General features: G+C 34.1%; 1 protein-coding gene and 1 long non-coding RNA gene across 2 annotated transcripts in view; one reads left to right on the top strand and one right to left on the bottom strand.

Moving 5' to 3' along the window:
* The window catches only part of hs3st4 (heparan sulfate (glucosamine) 3-O-sulfotransferase 4), a 214,011-nt gene that overhangs the window by 146,618 nt on the left and 46,214 nt on the right, over positions 1–21,179 (top strand). The gene's annotated exons all lie outside the window — the stretch shown is intronic.
* On the bottom strand, positions 8,759–12,330 carry LOC137490749 (uncharacterized). The gene is made up of 5 exons (XR_011010745.2): positions 12,189–12,330; positions 11,450–11,637; positions 11,039–11,196; positions 10,442–10,537; positions 8,759–9,706 (listed from the first exon to the last, which is right to left on the bottom strand). It is a non-coding gene; the product is annotated as an uncharacterized lncRNA (long non-coding RNA).

The raw sequence follows: 21,179 nt of genomic DNA, 5'->3' as shown, positions 1-21,179 counted from the left end.
CAGACATGAATTAAACAGATCTCACGTTACGTTACTATAGTAAAAAAAAAATTACCAATGGTTATTTGATGTATTTGTTGTGGAGTTAATTAGTCTGTGAGAACGATGAGTCACTCAATGTCGTTACTAAGTTCACGCATTCACAGACACACACAAACAGCGCACACACAAACACACACAAACACACACACATACACATGTTTACTTTTACACGGCAAATGAGACAGGATATACGCTAATATCCACTGCTGTATGAATATCCGTTATGGTAATGTACAAAATAAACCTGATTTAATGTCCACAAATCAGGATTGAAGCTTCTTCTTTTATGGTTGTACTGACATGCAGCTGTGGTGTTAAGATGATAAAATTGCTGTAATTTATTACAAAACATGCACTCTTTTAAAAACATTTTAATCTTGTAAAACTCATTCTTGATCACATTTGATGATGATTGATGATCACAGAGAGCTGAACAGATCTTTTTATCTTGTTTGCTTTGCGCAGATCCTGTCTTGTGGATACGATTATATGCATTACTACAAAGACATGTTAATACGGAGCTGTCAATCCATTCGGTGGGCGGGAAAAAATCGCACTCCTATGTCACGTTGCGGTGGGCCTCAAAATGGGAAGGAATTGGATTTAATTGGATGATTGGATGATTGGATATGACCCCGATATGATTGTGGACACACTATACCTACACACATTTTTGTCCAAACAGCTTACAAAAGCTGCTTTTTATCATAGGTGCCCTTCTTTTTAAACGATTGTAAAATGTACAACAACTTTACGATGTCAATATGCAAATTATTTTTTTTTTTATTGTACTTTTCAAATTTTTGAATCTAGTTTTGTTTCATTTTCAAAGCCTGCACTTTTAATTGAATGAACTTCCAGCAGACATTAGGCACAGATAACATGCTACTGAAATGATAAAAAGCAGACCAATTCATTTCTGTTCAAACCAGGAAGCCATCTGCAGTCTTGAGCAACAATGTGAATAAAAAAGAAAAGACATTTTCTTCACTTTCTCCGCCGGGACCATTTAATGTCCCTCCATAATTACCACTGATACACACGGATCGTGTAAATTTGACCTTTACGTCATTTCTGCTGCTCATAATGCCATCCGGCACATTTCAAGGACCTCCGAGGCCTGTTATTGTCCTGACGCCGAAGAGTTATCAAACCCGAAAACAGCAAAACATGTTTTGAGTTGGATAATGAAAGCGGCAAGTGATTCTGAAAAGTATCTGAGTTTTCCGTCAGCGCGTCTGTTAATTACCCCGTTTCCCTAGGGTTCTTGCTCGTGGTTTGGTATGAAAAGGCTCATTAACGCCTTGCTCTTCGCATTGGGCTGATTTTGTCAGTCGAATCGTGGCACCCTCCTCTTCCTGCCAATTGCTATGGTGCTCACCGGCATTCATATTATCTCCAGCCTCTGCAGTCCTTCAATCATGCCTTTAGACACTGGGCCACACACATTAGAAGTCTCGGTGTCAGTGCTGCAAGTGCCAATAGTTAAGATTATAGCTCATATCTGTCTGCTGCTCTGCTGCAGGCAGTTTTTCAGCTAACAAGGACTGGGATGACGCTTAAAGGGATTGTTCACCCAAATATAAATTTGCTGCCATCATTTCTCAACCTTGTGCCCATTACAGACTGTTTTGTAAGGTAAAGTGGGATTAAAAACTCTGGAAAATCACAATTTACACAGTGCAAATAATGGACTCTAAAACATATCACATATGTAAAAGTGCTAATAATGAGAAAATAATGGTTTGAATGTAATATTAATATTTTATTATTATTCATTTTGGAGCTTAATACACCCAGTTATTTTTCATTAAATACCAAAACCAAAAATAAAACAAAATAATAAAATGAAATAATAATAAAATAATTATAAAATACAATTGAATTAAATTGAATAAAACAATAATAATAAGAAAATAATATTATAAAATAAAAAATAATTAAATAAAAAATAAAATAATAATAATATTAAATAAAATCAATTAATAAAAATAGAATAGAAATAGAATAATAATCAAATGAAGTTGAATTAAACTAAACAAATAAAATAAAATATTGGTGTTCTTTAAAAAATTAATTGGTTTATTTTTATATTTTATATACTTAATATTTGTTAAGAACCTATTTATGTGATCAGATTTATACATGACAGCTGAATAAATATGTTTGTTTGTTTGTTTTTGTATTATTATTATTTGACAATTCTGGAGTCCGAGGGTTCCAAAAAAAAAAAATAATAATAATAAAATAAAATAAAATAAAATAAAAAAAAATAAAATAATAATAAATATACTCATGGACATGTAATAGGTTTGCTTTAAAAAAAATAATAAAAATTTGTAAAAAAATAAAAAACAATAATTTTGACCCAATTTATTTTCATTTATAAATATAATAAAAAAGACAAACACACCTAATATTAATAATAATAATAATAATAATAATAATAATAATAATAATAATAATAATAATAAAACACATACAGTAAGACTTAGAGGTTTTGTGGTCTAGAGTCATAATAATTGCAAAGAAACAGTAACAAACTGAATTAAACATGAATTTCTGAACTTAAATAGTTTCATGTAAAATGTACTTTAGTACTCTTTTAATTACAGTTTTATTAAATATATTATTTAATAAAAATTTTTGCAGGTACAAATCGTGATCTCATCCATCACAACACGACTAAAAGTTTCTAAAAGTTTTAATCATTGCTCTTTAATCCCGCCGCCTATTGTGCTTGTAATTGCTGTTTTAAGTCTGCTTTTTAAAACCTTAGCACTGAATTGTCAGGCTGCTCTGCAGGACCTTGGTCTGGCAGTTCTGTGGTGGCGTTATCCATTTGTCTCAGAACTTTCAGACTTTTTCATCCCATCTGAGAGGAAGTATCTCATGGATGACTGCTGTAATGGATGCCTGCTGCTCCTCCCCCTCCTCCTTAAAGAGACAGTTCATTAAAACACGTCAATACTGTCATTCTTTACTAACGCTCACGCCATTCAACACCTCTAGGACTTTCATTATTTTGTAGAACACCATATTTGTATGCAGTTATAATGAAAAATAGATTGAAGCTTTCAAATTTTTCAACACTTTACGTATCTGGCTTAATGTGACTTATTACATTGCTCTCTGTAATACTTGATTGGAGTTGGTCAATCTCGACATTCCAAAGTATGCTATTAACAGATAACAACTGCTGAAACTAATGACACCGGCTCATCTGGGTGCTACAAATCACCTTGACTGCTGGTGAATGCATTCGTATACATATTTATATGCTTATTCACCATAGGCTCATTCTGAAAACATAGCCCTAAATAAATTTCTGGAGATTGTGAATTATGTAACAAGATTTATGTATGGCTGCATTTCGTCTTTAAAATAAATGCTATGATGGCGTTTCTTTTCACGCTTAACAGCTGACTGCTTACCTCCTGACTACTTTTTCGATGTTACCAGTTTGCCTAGTCAACTTACTATTTACGTTGGTGGACTTAAGACGCAGAAAGGAGTGAAATTTGGGTTCGAATATGGCAAAGTGCGGTTCCAGAAAGCGAGTTAGACAAAAACAGAAGCCTAAAAATAAAATAAACTAGTAAATAATAATTTTTAAGTGTAGAACGCCTGTGCATAGTACGGCTTACCAATATGGCAGTGCGTGGCTTCACTTTTTATGTTGTAATGAGCAATCTAGTTCGCTATAGTTCAGTGTTGTCAAACCACTATTAGTTGGATTTAGTTAAGGGTTTTGGACAGTGGTTCACTGGGTGACCTTCACTTAAAATTAGGTCCCACTTTATATTAAGTGTACTTTACTACTATGTACTTGCATCAAAAATAAATACAATGTAAAAAACTGTGTTTATGATTGAGAAAAGTTGTGGTGCTTTTGAGTTGGGATATAGGTTGGGTTATGGACAGGTTTGGTGGTATGGGTAGGTTTAAAGGTGGGTTAAGGTGTAAGGGATGGCCAACAGTGTATTTACAAATGTAATTACCAAAGTTAATTACATATGTAATTACAAACATGCATTTAATCAAGCATAAGTACACAGTAAATACATGTATTTACACAATAAATACATTGTAATAACTATTAATTCATGTGTAAGTACTTATTAGTTAAGACCACTTAATATAAAGTGGGACCTAAAATTATTATTATTATTATTATTATTATTATTATTATTATTATTATTATTATTATTTAGTTTTTTTGTTTTTTGTTCATTCAAGCTACTTAGTTAAAATGAGCTGAAACAACACAATTCTTCAGATTTCATTGGGACAACTAATTTTTTTTTATGTTCAACTCACATAAATTTGTTAAAAGTGTTAAGTTAATTTAATCAATTTGTGTTGGGACAACATGAATGAATTGTGTGGAACCCTGCACTTTTCACAGTGTTTATGACCAATGGACATGCCCAGTTAACATGCACAAGAAAGCCATGTGTATAAAATGTACATTAAAATGTACCCTAACTGACATATTTCAAATTCAAAAAAGAAAAAAAAATGTAGACAGTGCCCTCTAGTGGATTTGTTATCTGAAACATGCAACAAAACATGCCAGGAGTATTTTCAATGAGCCTTTTGACCATAGAGCCACCATTATTTTAGTTGCACTGGGATTGTCTTCAGAAGCTACTGGTGCTGTGTTATTTTTATTTATTTATTTTTTATTTTTTTGATTTGTTTGTTTGTTTTGATACAAAATGCTGATACAATTATTCATTGTGCTTCTTTTGGTTGTATTTTCATTCAACTTGGCTAGTGATGCAAGCTTTCACTACTGTCTATTTTTCCCACGCAAGAAATCTAAACGCCCCCAGATATTGAGGAAAGAAATGGCACAGACAAGAAACACTGGACTCTAAATATGTCAAACCCATGTAGATCAATCTGCATCAGTCATAACTGGAGAACACTTTTCACTTACTGATTACAGTGAAAATGGACATTTATCTGGTCTCTCCACAATTTTCCTATTTTCATGCAACATTTCTAGTACATATGGTTTCTTAGCATGGGTTTCTCTTGATATTCCTTAGCATTTAAATTTATTTGGTGGGGAAGAGAATCAGAGAGCGATGATGTGGGTCTTCAAGAAGATTTATTTGCCCACATTCTTCTCCCCGTTCCTTTCTACTCTTCTTATCGCTGTAGGAAAGCAGTGAAGGCCCCCCAGTGAGGCCATGATGTCAAAACGACATAGAAAAATCTTCACAAATGCAAACTGATTTGATGCATTGATGTCCTTTTGACCAAAAAATAAGGACATAAGTATTATAATATAAGAAATGATTTATTAATCTGAAACCTTTAATTACAAATTGCTAATTCACACTAACTTTTGTGTTCTTACAATGGAGGAAAACTACCTTGATGTCAAAATGACATCTAACTGACATCAAAAATAGATTGCAGGAAAGTCATGTAATTTATTTTTGATGTGATTTTGACACCAATGTAAGATGTCAATTTGATATCAATGAGTTCTATTGATTCTCTTGTTGCCCTTCGACTGAAAAACTACAGCCAAAAGCTACAGAGTGTGGCATCATATCAACGTTTCATTTGATGTCACAAACTAAAATGTTGGAAGGCACATAGTCTAAAACATAAAATTACAGTAAATCTTTTATGGGATTTCTGCCACATTTTCCAGTAATTCACTTAATTTACATCACAATAAGCCATACATCACATGCAAAGTTCTCTTTAAGAAGTCCACAATAAACTTCACAGATCAAACAAAGCTTTTCATGGGATGAATTCATTTCACTTATCGCACAAAGACCTAATATGAAGCTTTTTGCTGTGCTTTTGTGTCCTTCTAGATGCTTGAATGGCATGAGGGGAGTGGGCATACATTATGGCAGAATCTATATTTTTCGGTTGAAGTGTCCCTTTAAAAGAAGGAGGCAGATTGCGTGTGTGGTTGTGAGAGACGGTCGGCTCTCCGTCATCATCAGCGTCTCCCTGACAGACTGACAGGAGCTGATTTTCTCTGACTCAGCTCACAGAGAGAGGCCATCACACCGACATACACAATCCCCCTTCAAATCTGTTATTTCACACCGGGGATTCGGTCTGACTTACTGAGACATTAATTGAAGAGCATGGGGCGAACGCTGCACGTTTATTTGGATCGAGAAAATAGGGGTGTCATGCTCTTGTATTTTTAGGGGGCATTAGTGTCACGCTTGGTGCTGCGGTTGAGATAAGACATGACAGAAAAAAGACACTTTTGAGTGACTTGGTGTCTTTTAGAAGTCTAAAACAGAATACAATGGTACAACAGTAGTATCAAACCTACAGGATTTGTATTATTATTATTATCATTATTATTATTTTACATTTGGTTTAGGAAACAAAGCAAAATGGCAGCCAAATATGGTTATTTTGTTCTATTACTTATGGATTTTTTATTTTTATTTTTATTTATTTATTTTTTTGAATCTATGGGTAACACTTTATTTTGACGGTCCATTTGTGTATTAGTAGACTGTCTGCTTAATATCTGTTAATATACTGCTCCTTCAACACACCTGACTATAAAAAACTTTTCAAATACATGTCAATTTACACTAACCCTAACCCTAACCTCAATCCTAACCCCAACCCCAACCTAACAGTTTACTTATAATCTAATTAGTATTAGTTGGCATGTAGATGCAATGAAACTTAAATTCAACAAGCAGACCATTAAAATAAAGTGTGATCATTGCATGTCACTGGAATTACTACAAATTAGCATACTAAAATGAACTAAATGTAATTAGCCAAGTGTGTGGTGTTAGAAATCTGTAAAATTTGTTTGTCCAAAAGGTGAAATTCTTCACAAAATTTCTAAAATAAGCAGCAAAATTGCAGTTGAATCCTCAAATCCATTTTGGATGGAGTCTGTGTGCCAGTTTGTGACTGTAGTTTCTGAAGTGTAAAAATGGTTTTATAGCTGATTCATAAGACACCTGTTGTACCCTAAATGTGTACAGCCAAAATACAAGATGATTCATTTTATCAAATGTTGGTGTCATTTTAGAAAAAAAGTAATCAAACTTCAACATAAAAACAAACAAAGACATGTTTCTCTCCTTCTCTCTCGCTACTGATATAATTATACATGGGTCATTTTTGACCTTTAAGTCAAATGAGAGAGTTAGAATTTACTAATGAATTAAATGCTTTATTGATTAATTGATTACACTTTTTTATATATATGTATTGATTAAAAGTCTTTCTGAAAGCTGTGAAGAACCCCACATATTAAATAAAAGTGTGTCAGCGATTAAAGACATATTTTATTTCCTATTTGTTTGTTTATTTATTTATTCATTCATTCATTCATTCATTCATTCATTCATTCATTTTCTTAACGGCTTAATCCCTTTTTTAATCCGGGGTCGTTACAGAGGAATAAACGACCAACTTATCCAGCACATTTTTACACAGCGGATGCCCTTCCAACCACAACCCATCGCTGGGAAACATCCACACACACATTCACACGACCACACTCATACACTACGGACAATTTAGCCTACCCAATTCACCTATGCTGCATGTCCTTGGACTGTGGGGGAAACCAGAGCACCCAGAGGAAACCCACACAAACGCAGGGAGAATATGCAAACTCCACACAGAAACACCAACTGAGCCGAGGATCGACCCAGCAACCTTCTTGCTGTGAGGCGACAGCACTACCTACTGCGTTGCCTATTTATTTATTTATTTACTTAACTGACTATTTACTGATAAGTTACATAGATGTTAAGGTAAAGAATCATTTAGGACTTTGAGGTTTATTGGTTCATTAATTGGATGGTTTGTTCAATCATTATCAATTTATTTACTTGCTTCAGTTTTTCAATTGTGGAAAGGTACTTTTCAAGAGTAAATTGTTTGTCTATTTATTCATTCATTAATTAGTTTGTTTGTTCGTTCAGTCGTTCATTCATACACTGTAAAAAAAAAAAGTTGAGTAAACTTAAAATAATTAGGCAACCTATCACACATAGCTTTTTGAGTTAACTCAACAAACAGGGTTTGAAGACCAGTGAACTCAAAATATTTTGTTGAATTCTTTAGTTCTCTGAACAAAAAGTATCATGTTCACCCAACAAGATATTTTTGTTTGCTGAACAAAAAATATCATGTTCAACCAACAGGATATTTTTGTTTGCTGAACAAAAAATATCATGTTCATTCAACAAGACATTTTGTTTGCTGAACAAAAAATATCATGTTAACCCAACAAGACATTTTTGTTTGCTGAACAAAAAATATCATGTTCAACCAACAGGATATTTTTGTTTGCTGAACCAAAAATATCATGTTCAACCAACAGGATATTTTTGTTTGCTGAACCAAAAATATCATGTTCAACCAACAGGATATTTTTGTTTGCTGAACAAAAAATATCATGTTCAACCAACAGGATATTTTTGTTTGCTGAACAAAAAATGTCATGTTCACCCAACAAGATATTTTTGTTTGCTGAACAAATATTATCATGTTTACTCAACAAGATCTTTTGTTTGCTGAACAAAAATTTTCACGTTTATTCAACAAGATCTTTTGTTTACTGAACAAAAATGATTATGTTTACCCAACAAGATTTTTTTAGTTTACTGAACAAAATAAAACAAACTGATTCATTATGCATTTACTATTAATTTTTAGGATTCAAATTAAATACACAAGAATAGTCAATTCACTTTTTTTTATTTTTAACTGTGTTCAAATCACAATCCAAAACATTTGCATACAAAATCAGCATTTGACATTAGCCGTGTTCAGCATTGGGCTAGTTTGTACACAACTAGTACTGAATGTTTCCAGATTTGAAAAGATTGTACACTGCCTCAACATAAAATAACTGGCAACCTTACTAAAACCAAGCTATTAGTGTGTCTAAACATTCAAACCAGGTGAATATACAATCATCTAATCAGAGTAAACCCTAAAAGCCACTCCATTCATACAGTCTTTAAAGTGTACTGCACTTTTGTCAACAAAGTACATAAAGTCCAAAAACAGACCTCAAAACATTGAAACAGTGGCACATTAGGAAGTGGTCATGGGTCAGTTGCCGTTACTGTGTGGAGTTTGAATGTTCTCCCTGCGTTCACGTGGGTTTCCTTTGGGTTCTCCAGTTTCCCCCACAGTCCAAAGACGTGTGGCACAGGTGAATTGGGTAGGCTAAAATTGTCCGTAGTGTATGTGTGAATGAGTGTGTATGGATGTTTTCCAGAGATGGGTTGCAGCCGGAAGGGCATACGCTGCGTAAAACAAGTTCATTGCGCTGTGGCGACCCCAGATTAATAAAGGGACTAAGCCGAAAAGAAAATGAATGAATGAATGAACTGAACTCTCGCAGATCATGTGCCACCAACCTCCATAAAACATGCTGAATCACTTAAAAAGTATATTTGAGTTCTTTTGGGTGTTCCATATTCAGTCTATACAAGAGGCTGAACAAGTAAGCGAAGGCTGCAGGCAGATGTGTGATATCCTGAAGTACTATGGCCTCCTCCAAGATTTTAGCGAGGTTCATCACATATTGCAGGGATGCAGAAGTGCCATTATCATCTTTCACCACAGTGAAGATTCCAATCCTTTAATCTCTGGTGCTGTGGTCTTCAGGGTCCGTGTCCTTATAGGAGATTAAGTAATGGGAAAATTAATTGATGTGTAATATTAATTACTACTTATTAATGTTATTACTATTATGCAAAGAAAATAAAAACATGTAATACTTTCGTACATACAAACAGTAACACTTTGAATAGTCTATAATATATAATAATTGAACAATATATTGACAACTTTTTAATATTTAGCAATTTTTTAAACTTTTATTTTACATAAAATTGCAAAGATTTACTTTTATTTGATACAGTTTCAATTGTGAAAGTTGTTTATTGTCCTGTTTAGAATATAACTGAGCCTTTAATTGTCATTCATAAGGGATTTATAAAGCATAAATAGTCCTCACGTTAGATTAGGTCACAACTGGATGAAGTTAAGCTCATAAAGCATATACTAACATACAAAGTAACTATTATTACATACCTTAATATTAGGATATTTAAATGTTAATTTGAATAGTTTATTAATCGTGTACTTAAGCATTCTGAATGATCTTAAAAACACCAACTATTCTTAAATAACTGGTTTGTAAATAATGCAATACTTAAATTAGTAATACAAATGAATCATTAAAGTTAAAAAAATACAATCATTGAGCACTTCATGTAGAGTTATGCTTAACAGAAAATAAATTAACTATTCGCTAATACTAAATAAATTATTTATAGCGTGCAGCTATTAAAAGTGTTACCAAGCAGACTAATAAATGTAGAATAGGGTATGAAAATGGGTAACTTACCAGACATATCTTGAGAAAGCAAGCAGAATTTTTACGAAGAAAAATTGGCAATCCCTCAAGAGCTGCTCTTTCTCGATCGGTGACAATATCAGTGACCTAAAGGAAAGTCATTTACAAAGGGTGTTTTACAATCTTATTGTTTTGTAAGTAAAAATGTACTTAGTACATTTAAATGAGCATAGTATTTTATTCATGCTGTTGAAAAAACACATGGCTTTATTTTTAAAAAAGAATTTTGTGGTTTTCATACAATGGAATTTGATAATGGTTGTGTTGGCAAATTTAGAAAAATGTTTAGTTTCATGTGACAATTACTTTGAGTTAAAAACTACAGCTATTATTTTCTATTTTCCTCTTTGAATGTATTCATTTGAAATGGTCACTCAAAACAAGTGAAACATCTGTTATTTATCTTACTTCCATCTCACAATCAAAACACAACTTAATTAAAATTAATGCAAAAGGGCTGGACAATTAAATTGTTGCAATTACGTTTTATTAGACTGTATTACCTGAGCATGAAATTCTTGACAGGACAAAATATGTTGCACATGTTAAAAGACAGGTGTATAAGAAAAAAAAAATCTTAATGAGTACCTGCTCATCCATCTTGTTTAAAGTTGTATCCATCTCTGGACCCATTGAATCCCTTCTTTTCTGTAGAGTTTCAGGAGAGGTGCTGTATATTTATCAAGTCACTCGATTAACTGTCTCAGGAGATCTACATTACAGATCTGAGAAAACTCTGTGCAGATCTACAATATACAAAAAAAACATACATATTAATTTTTACACATAATATATATATATATATATATATATATATATATATATATATATATATATATATATATATATATATATATATGTAAATGTAAATATTTAAATGTTCAAATGCTGAATACAGATGTATTTTGAATTACCTATAATAATAATGTTGTTTGTTATTTTTAGCATTATCATTACTACCTTGAATGAAACCAAAGCAATTGCAATATAGTGACTTACCTCTTCCTTAAAGTCCAGGTTATCTCTGTCTAATTTCTTCCTGGCTAAATCTCAACAACTTCTTTTGGGCAAAGAGAAAAGGTTTCTTGCATCTGCTGGTGAATGACCGTCAAATTTCACTGATGATAACAAGTCTCACCTCCTCAAGGAAATCTTGCATTGAATTATGTCATTGTCAATATTTCAGTCTTTTTGAGCAAAAAGAAAGAAAAATATATATTTAGCCCTTTATATTTTTTATGTAAATAAAAGCTAGCTGACTGTTAAAGCAAGTTGGTCTGAATATGATAGACATTTAGTCGAGCTAACAAATCAAGCAATGAATTACATGAAAATCACACGATTTTCACACAAATTACACAGTTAAACACGTCACCGTTTGTTCCACTGGCTCTGGTTCGAAGGGAAAAAAGGTTATGATGTGCGCAATGCTGACAGCAATCTAGATAAACAGGACATAATGTTATATTTGACTTGGATACCTGATCTGGTATGTTATATGATACTCATTGTATTAATCGTGAGTTATTAAAGCAAATGACTCGATTGAAATCGCTATTTGTTTCAAATACATTCACTCTAAACTTTTATTGATGTAAATAGCCAAAACCAAGTGCACGAAACAAGTAACTCACGGCTAAATTATAACAAATAGTTCCGTATTAGGATACACGCGCACATCAAAGCCAACATATCAAATAATATAACGTTAGATGACAACAAAAAAAGACATACATACCTATGATTTAGCAGAAACGTCGTTGGCCTGCTCTTAACTAGGGATGGCTGACGTGAAACTGATGTTTTGACACAGTGTCGAGATCCCGAAGCGCAAGTGTTTCGAATCACTGCACCGAAGCATGATCCGAAGCACCCAAGTCACGTGACTAAAGTGTTTCGAAACACCTAGTCACGTGACTAAAGCGATTCAAAGCATCGATCAGCTTAGAAACGTTTCGAGACCTGGTGAATCCTAATTTGACTGCCAAGGTCTCCAAATTATCTCTGTCTCAAATGGCTTAGAGCACTGTGGGTTTGCTTAATGATTTTAAGCTTAGCATGATGTTTTGGGTTCGAATCCCGACTTCGAAATCATGGTTTTATGTATTTTAATCATGTTTCTGTTTTGTGTAGCCTAAATAGGATACAGCTACAGTTACGCCATCAATTTAGCATCATTTTTGTAACACTGTAAAACAATAATAAATATTTTTACAGTATGGTTGGGTTTAGGGTTTGGGTAGACATTAATAAAATACAATAAATGGGAAATTTAATGAATAATATAAATAATTCTTGATAACTTCAGGCCACCGTTTTTGATCTAGCAACAACCCTGTTTTAAGACAAAAACAAGACATATTTATTCACAAATTGTTTATTCGGATATCAGACCAATGTTGAAACAAAACGATACAAGAGCAAAGCATTACCAACTGGTATTAAAGCATTTTAAAACAACTGCTACTGACTGGCTTCGAAACCTACTACTCCTACATGGATGTCTGACACCTTAACCACTGTACTACGTTACTTGAAGGATACCACTTTCACAAAGTGGGATTTAATCCCCCAATTTGTTCATTCGTTCTTAGCTGAAGCTGTTTCAGTGCAATATATATAAAAAATGACCACTAAATGTCACTGTAGAGTGAGGTTTCGAAACGTTTCGAAGCTTCGACACATTTGCTTCGACTGTTTCAGTGTTTCACGAAGCCTCGCTTTGCCCACCACTACTCTTAACCGCTCTATCACGGTCTCTCACATCATTAATACACTGGTAAAATAGATCGGGCAGTCAGATGGGTAGCACATCGCACAAAACATGTATACAATTATATACAATCGATTATGAAAACGATTGACACGTAGCTCCGCAGAAAGAAAGATGGTTCGTTTTGTCGCGCGCACGTGACAGGTACCCCCTGCAGTGAGCTATGGAAGTAAATTGCGCATGCGCCAGAAGCTTATAAGGCGCATGCGCCAACAAGAAGGGCACGCATCAACGCAAAACTAAGAATTTTGTATTAGTTCAACGAAATATTTTAAGTTTTTCACATTGAAGCACCATATTTGTTGAACAAACTAACTATTATTTGTCAGCATTTCAAATGAAAATATTTAAATTCAGTTAACTTATTAATCTTTGTTCAGAGGACTTTTTGAAAGTTGGCGTTTTTACAGTGTATGTTCATTCATTCATTCTTTTTGTTTGTTCTTTTGTTCCATTGTTTTTTGTTTGTATGTTAGTTAATTTGTTTCTTTGTTTGTTCATTCATTCATTCATTCATTCATTCATTCATCTGTCCATATATTCATCCATCTGATGAATAATTACAGCAGGAACATGGAGACCTTCACTCAGCCTTAGCCTCATCTCTCTTGAGTGGCATGTTTAAGAAAACACCAAGTCTTTGAAATTACCAGAGACGAGATGTTGGAAATTAGTGTTTCAGTCCATCTGCTTATCTGGTTCACATCTCAAGTAGTAATTTGAAATCAATCAAGCTCCCGTGCTGAAGGGAGAAAAAGGAAAGCCACTTTGCCCACAGTATCTGGGATTATACTCTCTCTCTCTCTCTCTCTCTCTCTCTCTCTCTCTCTCTCTCTTTCTAAAACCAGACTCACCTAACAAATGATCCCAATATCTGGTAGGGAGCACTTAGGCAGCATGAATAATTACAGGTTGTGGTGGGATAGTGTGTGCCTGTGCGTGTGTGTGTGTGTGTGTGTGTGTGTGTGTGTGTGTGTGTCACCGGCTGCACATTAAGGCAGTGTGGGACTTGAGGGCTGTCAGGCTGGGACTGTAGTCACATCTTTATTAATAATGAAAGACATATTCGGCCCCCTGCTGCGACTGAATCTCAGCGGCCTCGTAATATCTTGAAGAACAACAGGCGGAGCAGCTGTGGAGAACACAGCTCTCAAACTGCTCTTATTTTAGGACTCGCTGAGAGGACAGTGGAATAGAGTCAGCAGATCAAAGATCAGCCAGAGCACTGATGTTGCTCGTAATGGAAACAAATAGTACACATTTGCTTTGGCATTTGAAATGACGCTCTAAATATTAAATGAAAAGCTTAACTAAAAAAAAAAAAAAAAAAAAAAACTTATGTAAAATTTAAAGCTACATGCATAAACAAAACAAATGCTGCACATACAGTAAAAAGCACATAGCAAATGCAAACCTCAGTTTTGCTTTAAACATACAAGACTTTGAGCTAAAATAAAAAAAACCTGAAAATGGTTAAGTATTAATAAGTACTTTAATAGTTCAATAGTAATGTTATAATAACACTTTCCCTGCAAAAAAAAAAAGTTTCAATATAGAATGAAATACAATTATCTCTTAAAAAAGAAAAAAAAAACTTTTTTTTTAAAGCTCCATTCTGTTTTATTTTGTAATATTTTAATAAGAATGCAACAATAACACTGTCGCAACAGAAAAAAAAAAAAAGTGAAAATAGAATAACCATGTATACAGTGGTCCCTCTTTATTCGGAGTAACATTCTAAAATTAACCCGCAATAGGCGAAATTCGCAAAGTAGTCAGCTTTAATTTTTACAATTATTATAGATGTTTTAAGGCTTTGAAACCCCTCACTACACACTTTAAACACTTTTCTCAGACAGGCATTCACTTTTCACACTTTTCTGTCTTGTTTAAACTCTCAAATTTCGAACTTTCGTAGAAAAAAGTCCAGTATTTTAGAATGAAACCACATCCAGTTGTCAGGCGCGAACATTCATCACTGTCAGCAAAAGGTTCATAAAGCTTTTTAGTTTTTGTGCAGATAATGTTGGCATCCAGCGTAATGTTCTTTTTACTGCAGTAACTGATCCACAAAACTAAAGCAAACTCCATCCTTAGAGGAGTCGGGCATATCGGATGTGCCAAGCACATGGGAGTTGGATGTAACACACACTGGACATGCATATTGGTATGTTATTTAAAATGAAATGATTCAGATGGCACTCTGTGGTGGGGCAGAAATTTGAACAATGTCCTGAGTCATAGCCGGGCACCGCAGACAGCCGGCGACTTGTGGCACTGATGTGCATACCCTGATAGAAACCTATGTTTCTAAATCGAATAGCGTAACGCATCCAGTGTGTCACCGTTACAGCCTGCTAGTGATCAAAGATTTTTGTTTATTTGGCAAGCTGTAGCATTCTGTACTATACAGAAGACAGTGAGGAGATTCATTGGCAATGGCCTAATCAGGATGAGGAACACAATGCGCTGTAAAAAAAAATAAATAAAAAAAAAATATATATATATATATATATATGGAAAACTGCGAGGCCACGAAAGGTGAACTACGTTATAGCGAGAGACCATTGTATACATATATATATATATATATATATATATATATATATATATATATATATATATATATATTTTTTTTTTTTTTTTTCTTTAGGAAAAGAGTCTCTTTTGTGTTTCTTTTATCGTATAAATAAAATACGAAAAAATATTTTTTTAAATATTACTTTAAATACTTTATTGTTACATCATAACATTACTACTACATTCTAAAAATGTAGCCCTATACTGTATACGTTTCTTTAGATCGCTAATTTTGTAGCCAGAGCTATTTATGGCTGAATAAATGAATACATGGTATGATGCCGTTCCTTTTCTCGTTTACCAGCTGACTGCTTACCTGCATGTGAAAAAAATAAATAAAATAAACAATGAAATAACAAGTTGCAAATGTGGTAAAATAAAAAAAAATGTGGTAAAAATCAAGGGGCTTTTCTTTTTCTGTATTGCTTTTCAAAACACCGTGGTTGATTTTAGGGAAGGGGGTGATCGGGTAAATTGGGGTTTTTTAAAATACTATTGGTAGGGTTTAGGGTAGGGGGAGAGTGGGGGTATTGGTTGATTAGTCCTTAAGTTAGTTGGTCAACAGCAACCTCTGGCGGATTTACGTGAAAGCAGGAATAAATGGCACTCGCAAGATAAATTTGAGATCTGAAAAAGCTTGCACAGTGGCCTCTGGCGAATTCACGAAAACAAAAACTGCAACAAAACGTAGCTCCTGAGACGTATTTTGCTCCAGAAATGTATATAGGGGTACGTAATCAGAATGATCAGACTTACTTATTTTTTATTTATTTTTTTAACAATTTTTTTTTAAGTTTATAAACCTATTTATTAATTTTTTTTGCCGGTGAAAAGACACAAATGATCTGAAAGCAAATCCACAATCAAAACTCAACCATTTCAATATGAACATATTATGGAGTTTTTCAAAGACCAACTCATCTCAACCATGCTAAACACATTAATATTCTACTCCAAACCTCTCACTGTTTGTCACCCGTGGCCTCATTAAGCCCTATAACTTTTATGCATCTAAATAAATTGTAAAAGAAAATGTAATATGAAACTTAAATAAAAGATAATTAGGTCACCTTTAGGTCTTCTGAGCAAAAAAAGAGCAACCTCTGAGCAATAAAACGTTCCTCCCGGCAGAGCCACCAAGTTTTGAGGTGGAAAAGATATTTTATAATGAGCGCAGTCTGGTTTATCTTGATGTAAAAACAGCTGTAAAGAAAGAAAGGACTTGGTGGATTCTCAGAGGATATTCTGTGAGATGCTTGCGTCAATTGCTTGCAAAAATAATGAACCTTTCAGATGGCAATAATCACTGCAGATTAGATCTACGCCAACAGAAAATCCATTAATAATGTGGCCATCATCAGCTTTTCTTTTTGCACAGTGGAGAGGTTTTCTCGCGCTCTGCAAGCGTCCAATGCACTGCACGGCTCATATGTTTCACCTTCCTCTACATGTAAACAAACCACATATAAACAAACAAAGATGACACAGCATCGCCAGGACCAAGATTTGTGGGATTCATGAATGACTTGTGTCTTTCCATGCATAATGACTGTAAAAGCCTTGACAGTGTTTACCAATGCTGCCCACCAGCCAGTGTGTGTGATGTCATGGAAATGTGTTTTGATTTATCCATAACTGCATCGTTGCATTTAAATAGCCATTAATCAGCATTGAGTGTCCAAAATGGCACAAGACGTATCCAGTTTTGACTGTCATTTTTGACACCTCCAGCTTGTGGGAATGATTATTTTTTTGCATCTATTCAACACATTTTAATGGACTGAGAAAACACATTGCAGAAGGACACAGTAATGTAAGCTACTGGATTATGTGGCAGACGTCTCTAGGCTTAAGAATAATATAGTGAACACAGTCAACCGATTGCACATTTGGTTTAATTAAAACTAACCCTGGTGTAATTGGTCTGGTGGAGCTGATTCACACAATTTATTTTCCCATTCCAATGCGCTACTTTTCCATTGGCTTTCAATGTAAACATGCACTTGATCTGCGTTCATGACTGTTATGCTCATGTCTCACATCTTTTCAAGCACCATGCACATGAGAGCCATGATGTTAAGATGCTGTGTAAAGGGTAGCAAACTTAAACTTTTGCATGCAGTGCTGCTCATCACGGTGAGTTCTAAAGAAGTTGACAGTGGGAGATTTTGCAATCCTGGATTAACATCTATGTTGAGCCTGGAATATCATTATTGTTTGAAAATGTAACCCATACCTAATACCTACCCATAAAACTACTAATACCTATCCCAAACTGTAAAATATTCTCCAAATCAGCAGGGATTATTAGTTGGATAATAGTGGTTGAAGCACTGACTACTATATGCTACTACCACTACTACTACAACTCTGACATTAAGCCTAAACTTACCTAAACTTAACATAAACTGTAAACTAGTTAATTAATTTGGATTGGCTTACTGATGTTGGGAGCAACGCATTGGCACTGTGAGCAAGGCTCACAGCACAAAGGTTGCTGGTTCAAGCCTTGTCTGGGTCAATTGACATTTCTGTCAAAGTCCAAAGACATGCGCTAAAGGTAAATTAGGTAAGCTAAATTATCCGTAGCGTGTCTCTGTCTGTGTATGTGTGTGTGTGTGAATGACTGTGTATGGATGTTTCCCAGTGATGGGTTGCAGTTGAAAGGGCATGCGTTGTGTAAAACATATACTGGATAAGTTGACGGTTCATTCCACTGTGGCAACCCCTGATTAATAAAGGGACTAAGCCGAAAAGAAAATGAATGAACAATTGATGTTGATCTAGGAATATGTCCTACCTGATGAAATAACCATTCAGTATACCCTCTTGCTGTACCCTGTGCTTTAAAAAAGAATAAAAATAAAACTCATTCCTGAGAGCTGCGTCTCATGTTTTTAGATGCAAAGACTTGTTCTGTGTGACTGGCCCCGTAGTGCAGTTCATTTGAAGAATACTGGTGTGCTCCAAACAAATGAACTCTGGTGTGGTTCAACTGAGATACAAATGCACCAGAAATCAAATGTATCTAAATAAAACCAACAACAGCACATGAAGTCACTATCTGACTATATGTTCTCAAGCATACCATTTTTTAAAGGTTCAAGACACCCTGGAGAAATTTAATTTAATTTAATTTATTTATTTATTATTATTATTTTATTTTATTTTAACAGATTTGAGTTTTAAGCATCAGTTAAGACAACATTAGCACCTGTAAGCTCAAATTGTGGGGAAAACTAGTAGAATAATGACGTGTCGGTTTCTCATTATTATTCATAGCAGAGTTTTCTTATCCTATGAGATGACCCTGCTTCTTTATTATTCATGACTGCATATGCAAGGAAGACCTGCCAAGGCGTGAGACTCAATCACTGGTGAGATCACATCCGCGCACGGCACGCAGTATTTAGCTGTTTATGAAGGGTTGTATGTGTTTGTTTCCATGATTCACAGGGTTTGTTGCATATTTTTCTCCACGATGCTGTCAGGGCCGATACAGCAAAGCTGTTAGTTTGCAGAAGCATTTTTGTCGAGAGAGATGCATGAGAATTAGAGAATGGCGGACTTTGTCTTTTTTACAGTTGAGTTCGCTACCATTCATACACATCACCTATGTCTGTGCTGCTGTGTTCGCCTATGTTTAAAAATCTTTGGATAAGCAGCAGGGCTAATGGCTGAAATAGATAAGGCAAGAGACCTGCTGCTCAGACCCAGGAAATAAGGAGGAGAGAAGTCCTCCTCATTTATATTGTTTATATAAACACAATTATTTTTATAATGATATAGCAAATTGTGGTTATGTGAATATGAAATTACGAATAACAAATGTAGCAAGGCATTAAGTTGCTTACTGTTTATTTCTTTGCATTTTAACTCCATATAAAATCATATCAAATTGTCTTAATTTGTGAGCCAGCGGAGCCAGCGGACAGTTGTTTGCTCCCCTCTTCATCCCCTGTCCTGACCTGAAACAAAAAACTTGTTTCATGGCCCTTTAACAATTTAATACAGAGCCTCAGACTTTTAGGTACCCCTGTATAATACAATTAGTGACCTTAATTACTAGGTACTTACATAATAAATACGTGCAATGCACTTATTGTGTTCATATTAGATTGCACAACATTTAAATGATTATATTGTGGTGTGATATGGGTAAGGTTAGAGACTTGCTTCACTTGTTTTGTTAACTGCTTTTTCGAACTATTTCTATAAAATGAGTTAAATTAACACAATTATTAATTTGTTTTGAGAAAAACCTAGCTGTTGAATTCACTTGAATTTGTAAAAATGATAAAGTGAGCTTAATCAAATTATGTTCAAACAACATGAAGGAATTCTGTGGCATTTTTTACCGTGTTGTTTAATTGGCTAATGAATAGACCACTGTTGCCCAATGACTTAACTAATTACCCTAAATTAACATAGTTATTAACCTAGTTAACCCGATTGACCTAGTAACCTAGTTATTAAGTTCTTAAATTACACTTTAAGTTGTAAAAACTACACAGAAAAAAAAAGATTTCTGCAAAATTGTTGCAAACAATTTATTGTAACTGGATTGAATTTAAACAGATGGATTATTTTTAGTAATGTTCAACTTAATTTGTTTAAATTCAACCCAAATAAAAGGTTTACAACCACTTAAAAAAAATGTAAATCCAAAATATCATCCTTGAATCATTTAAATTAAAGCAAGTGCAGCAGTATAATCTGAGAGTTAAATGTGAAAAGCAGCTTATTTCTTAAACTCTTAAGGTTTATTTCTCTTTCAAAGAGATTGGTGTAGTGATGTTGAAAAGCCATTGTCAAATTTATCAGTTGGGAACATTCTTTCTAAAAGGCTTGGCTTGATACAGCTCTACCTGTTTCAAGCAATTTTGAGTTCAAGGACCGGTCAACATGTCTCTTCACCAGAGCAGCGTCTGTGTGAACGCTGAAACAGCAGCAATAAGGCCAGAGGCGTCTCAATTTAGAGACCTGCTTCAAAGAAACAATCCAAGTCCCTCCATATTCTGGTGAAGTCAAACAAAAACATTTATGTAACATGACTCTAATTATTTATGTTTGACAATATTATCTCATAGTTTAGTCATTATTGTGAACTTTTACACACATTCTATCAACCACTTTTAAAATTATTAACATATTAAAACTATAATTTTGTACTTTGTGACAAGGAATCATGATCTTAATGAGTAAGTCATATTCAGTAACATTATTTGTTTGAAGAGTTTGTGGTATTTAAAAGCTAAACAACAACTTTAATTTGTATTCATTTTGAGTAATTTCATTAAAACAGTTCACTCAAAAATTCATTCATAAGATCAATGGCTGTATGTTACTATGTCAAGTATTGCCAAAACATGAGCA

The sequence above is a fragment of the Danio rerio genome, chromosome 3 (genome assembly GCF_049306965.1).
Source record: "Danio rerio strain Tuebingen ecotype United States chromosome 3, GRCz12tu, whole genome shotgun sequence".
NCBI classification, from domain to species: domain Eukaryota; kingdom Metazoa; phylum Chordata; class Actinopteri; order Cypriniformes; family Danionidae; genus Danio; species Danio rerio.
This window is presented reverse-complemented; position numbering and strand designations above follow the sequence as displayed.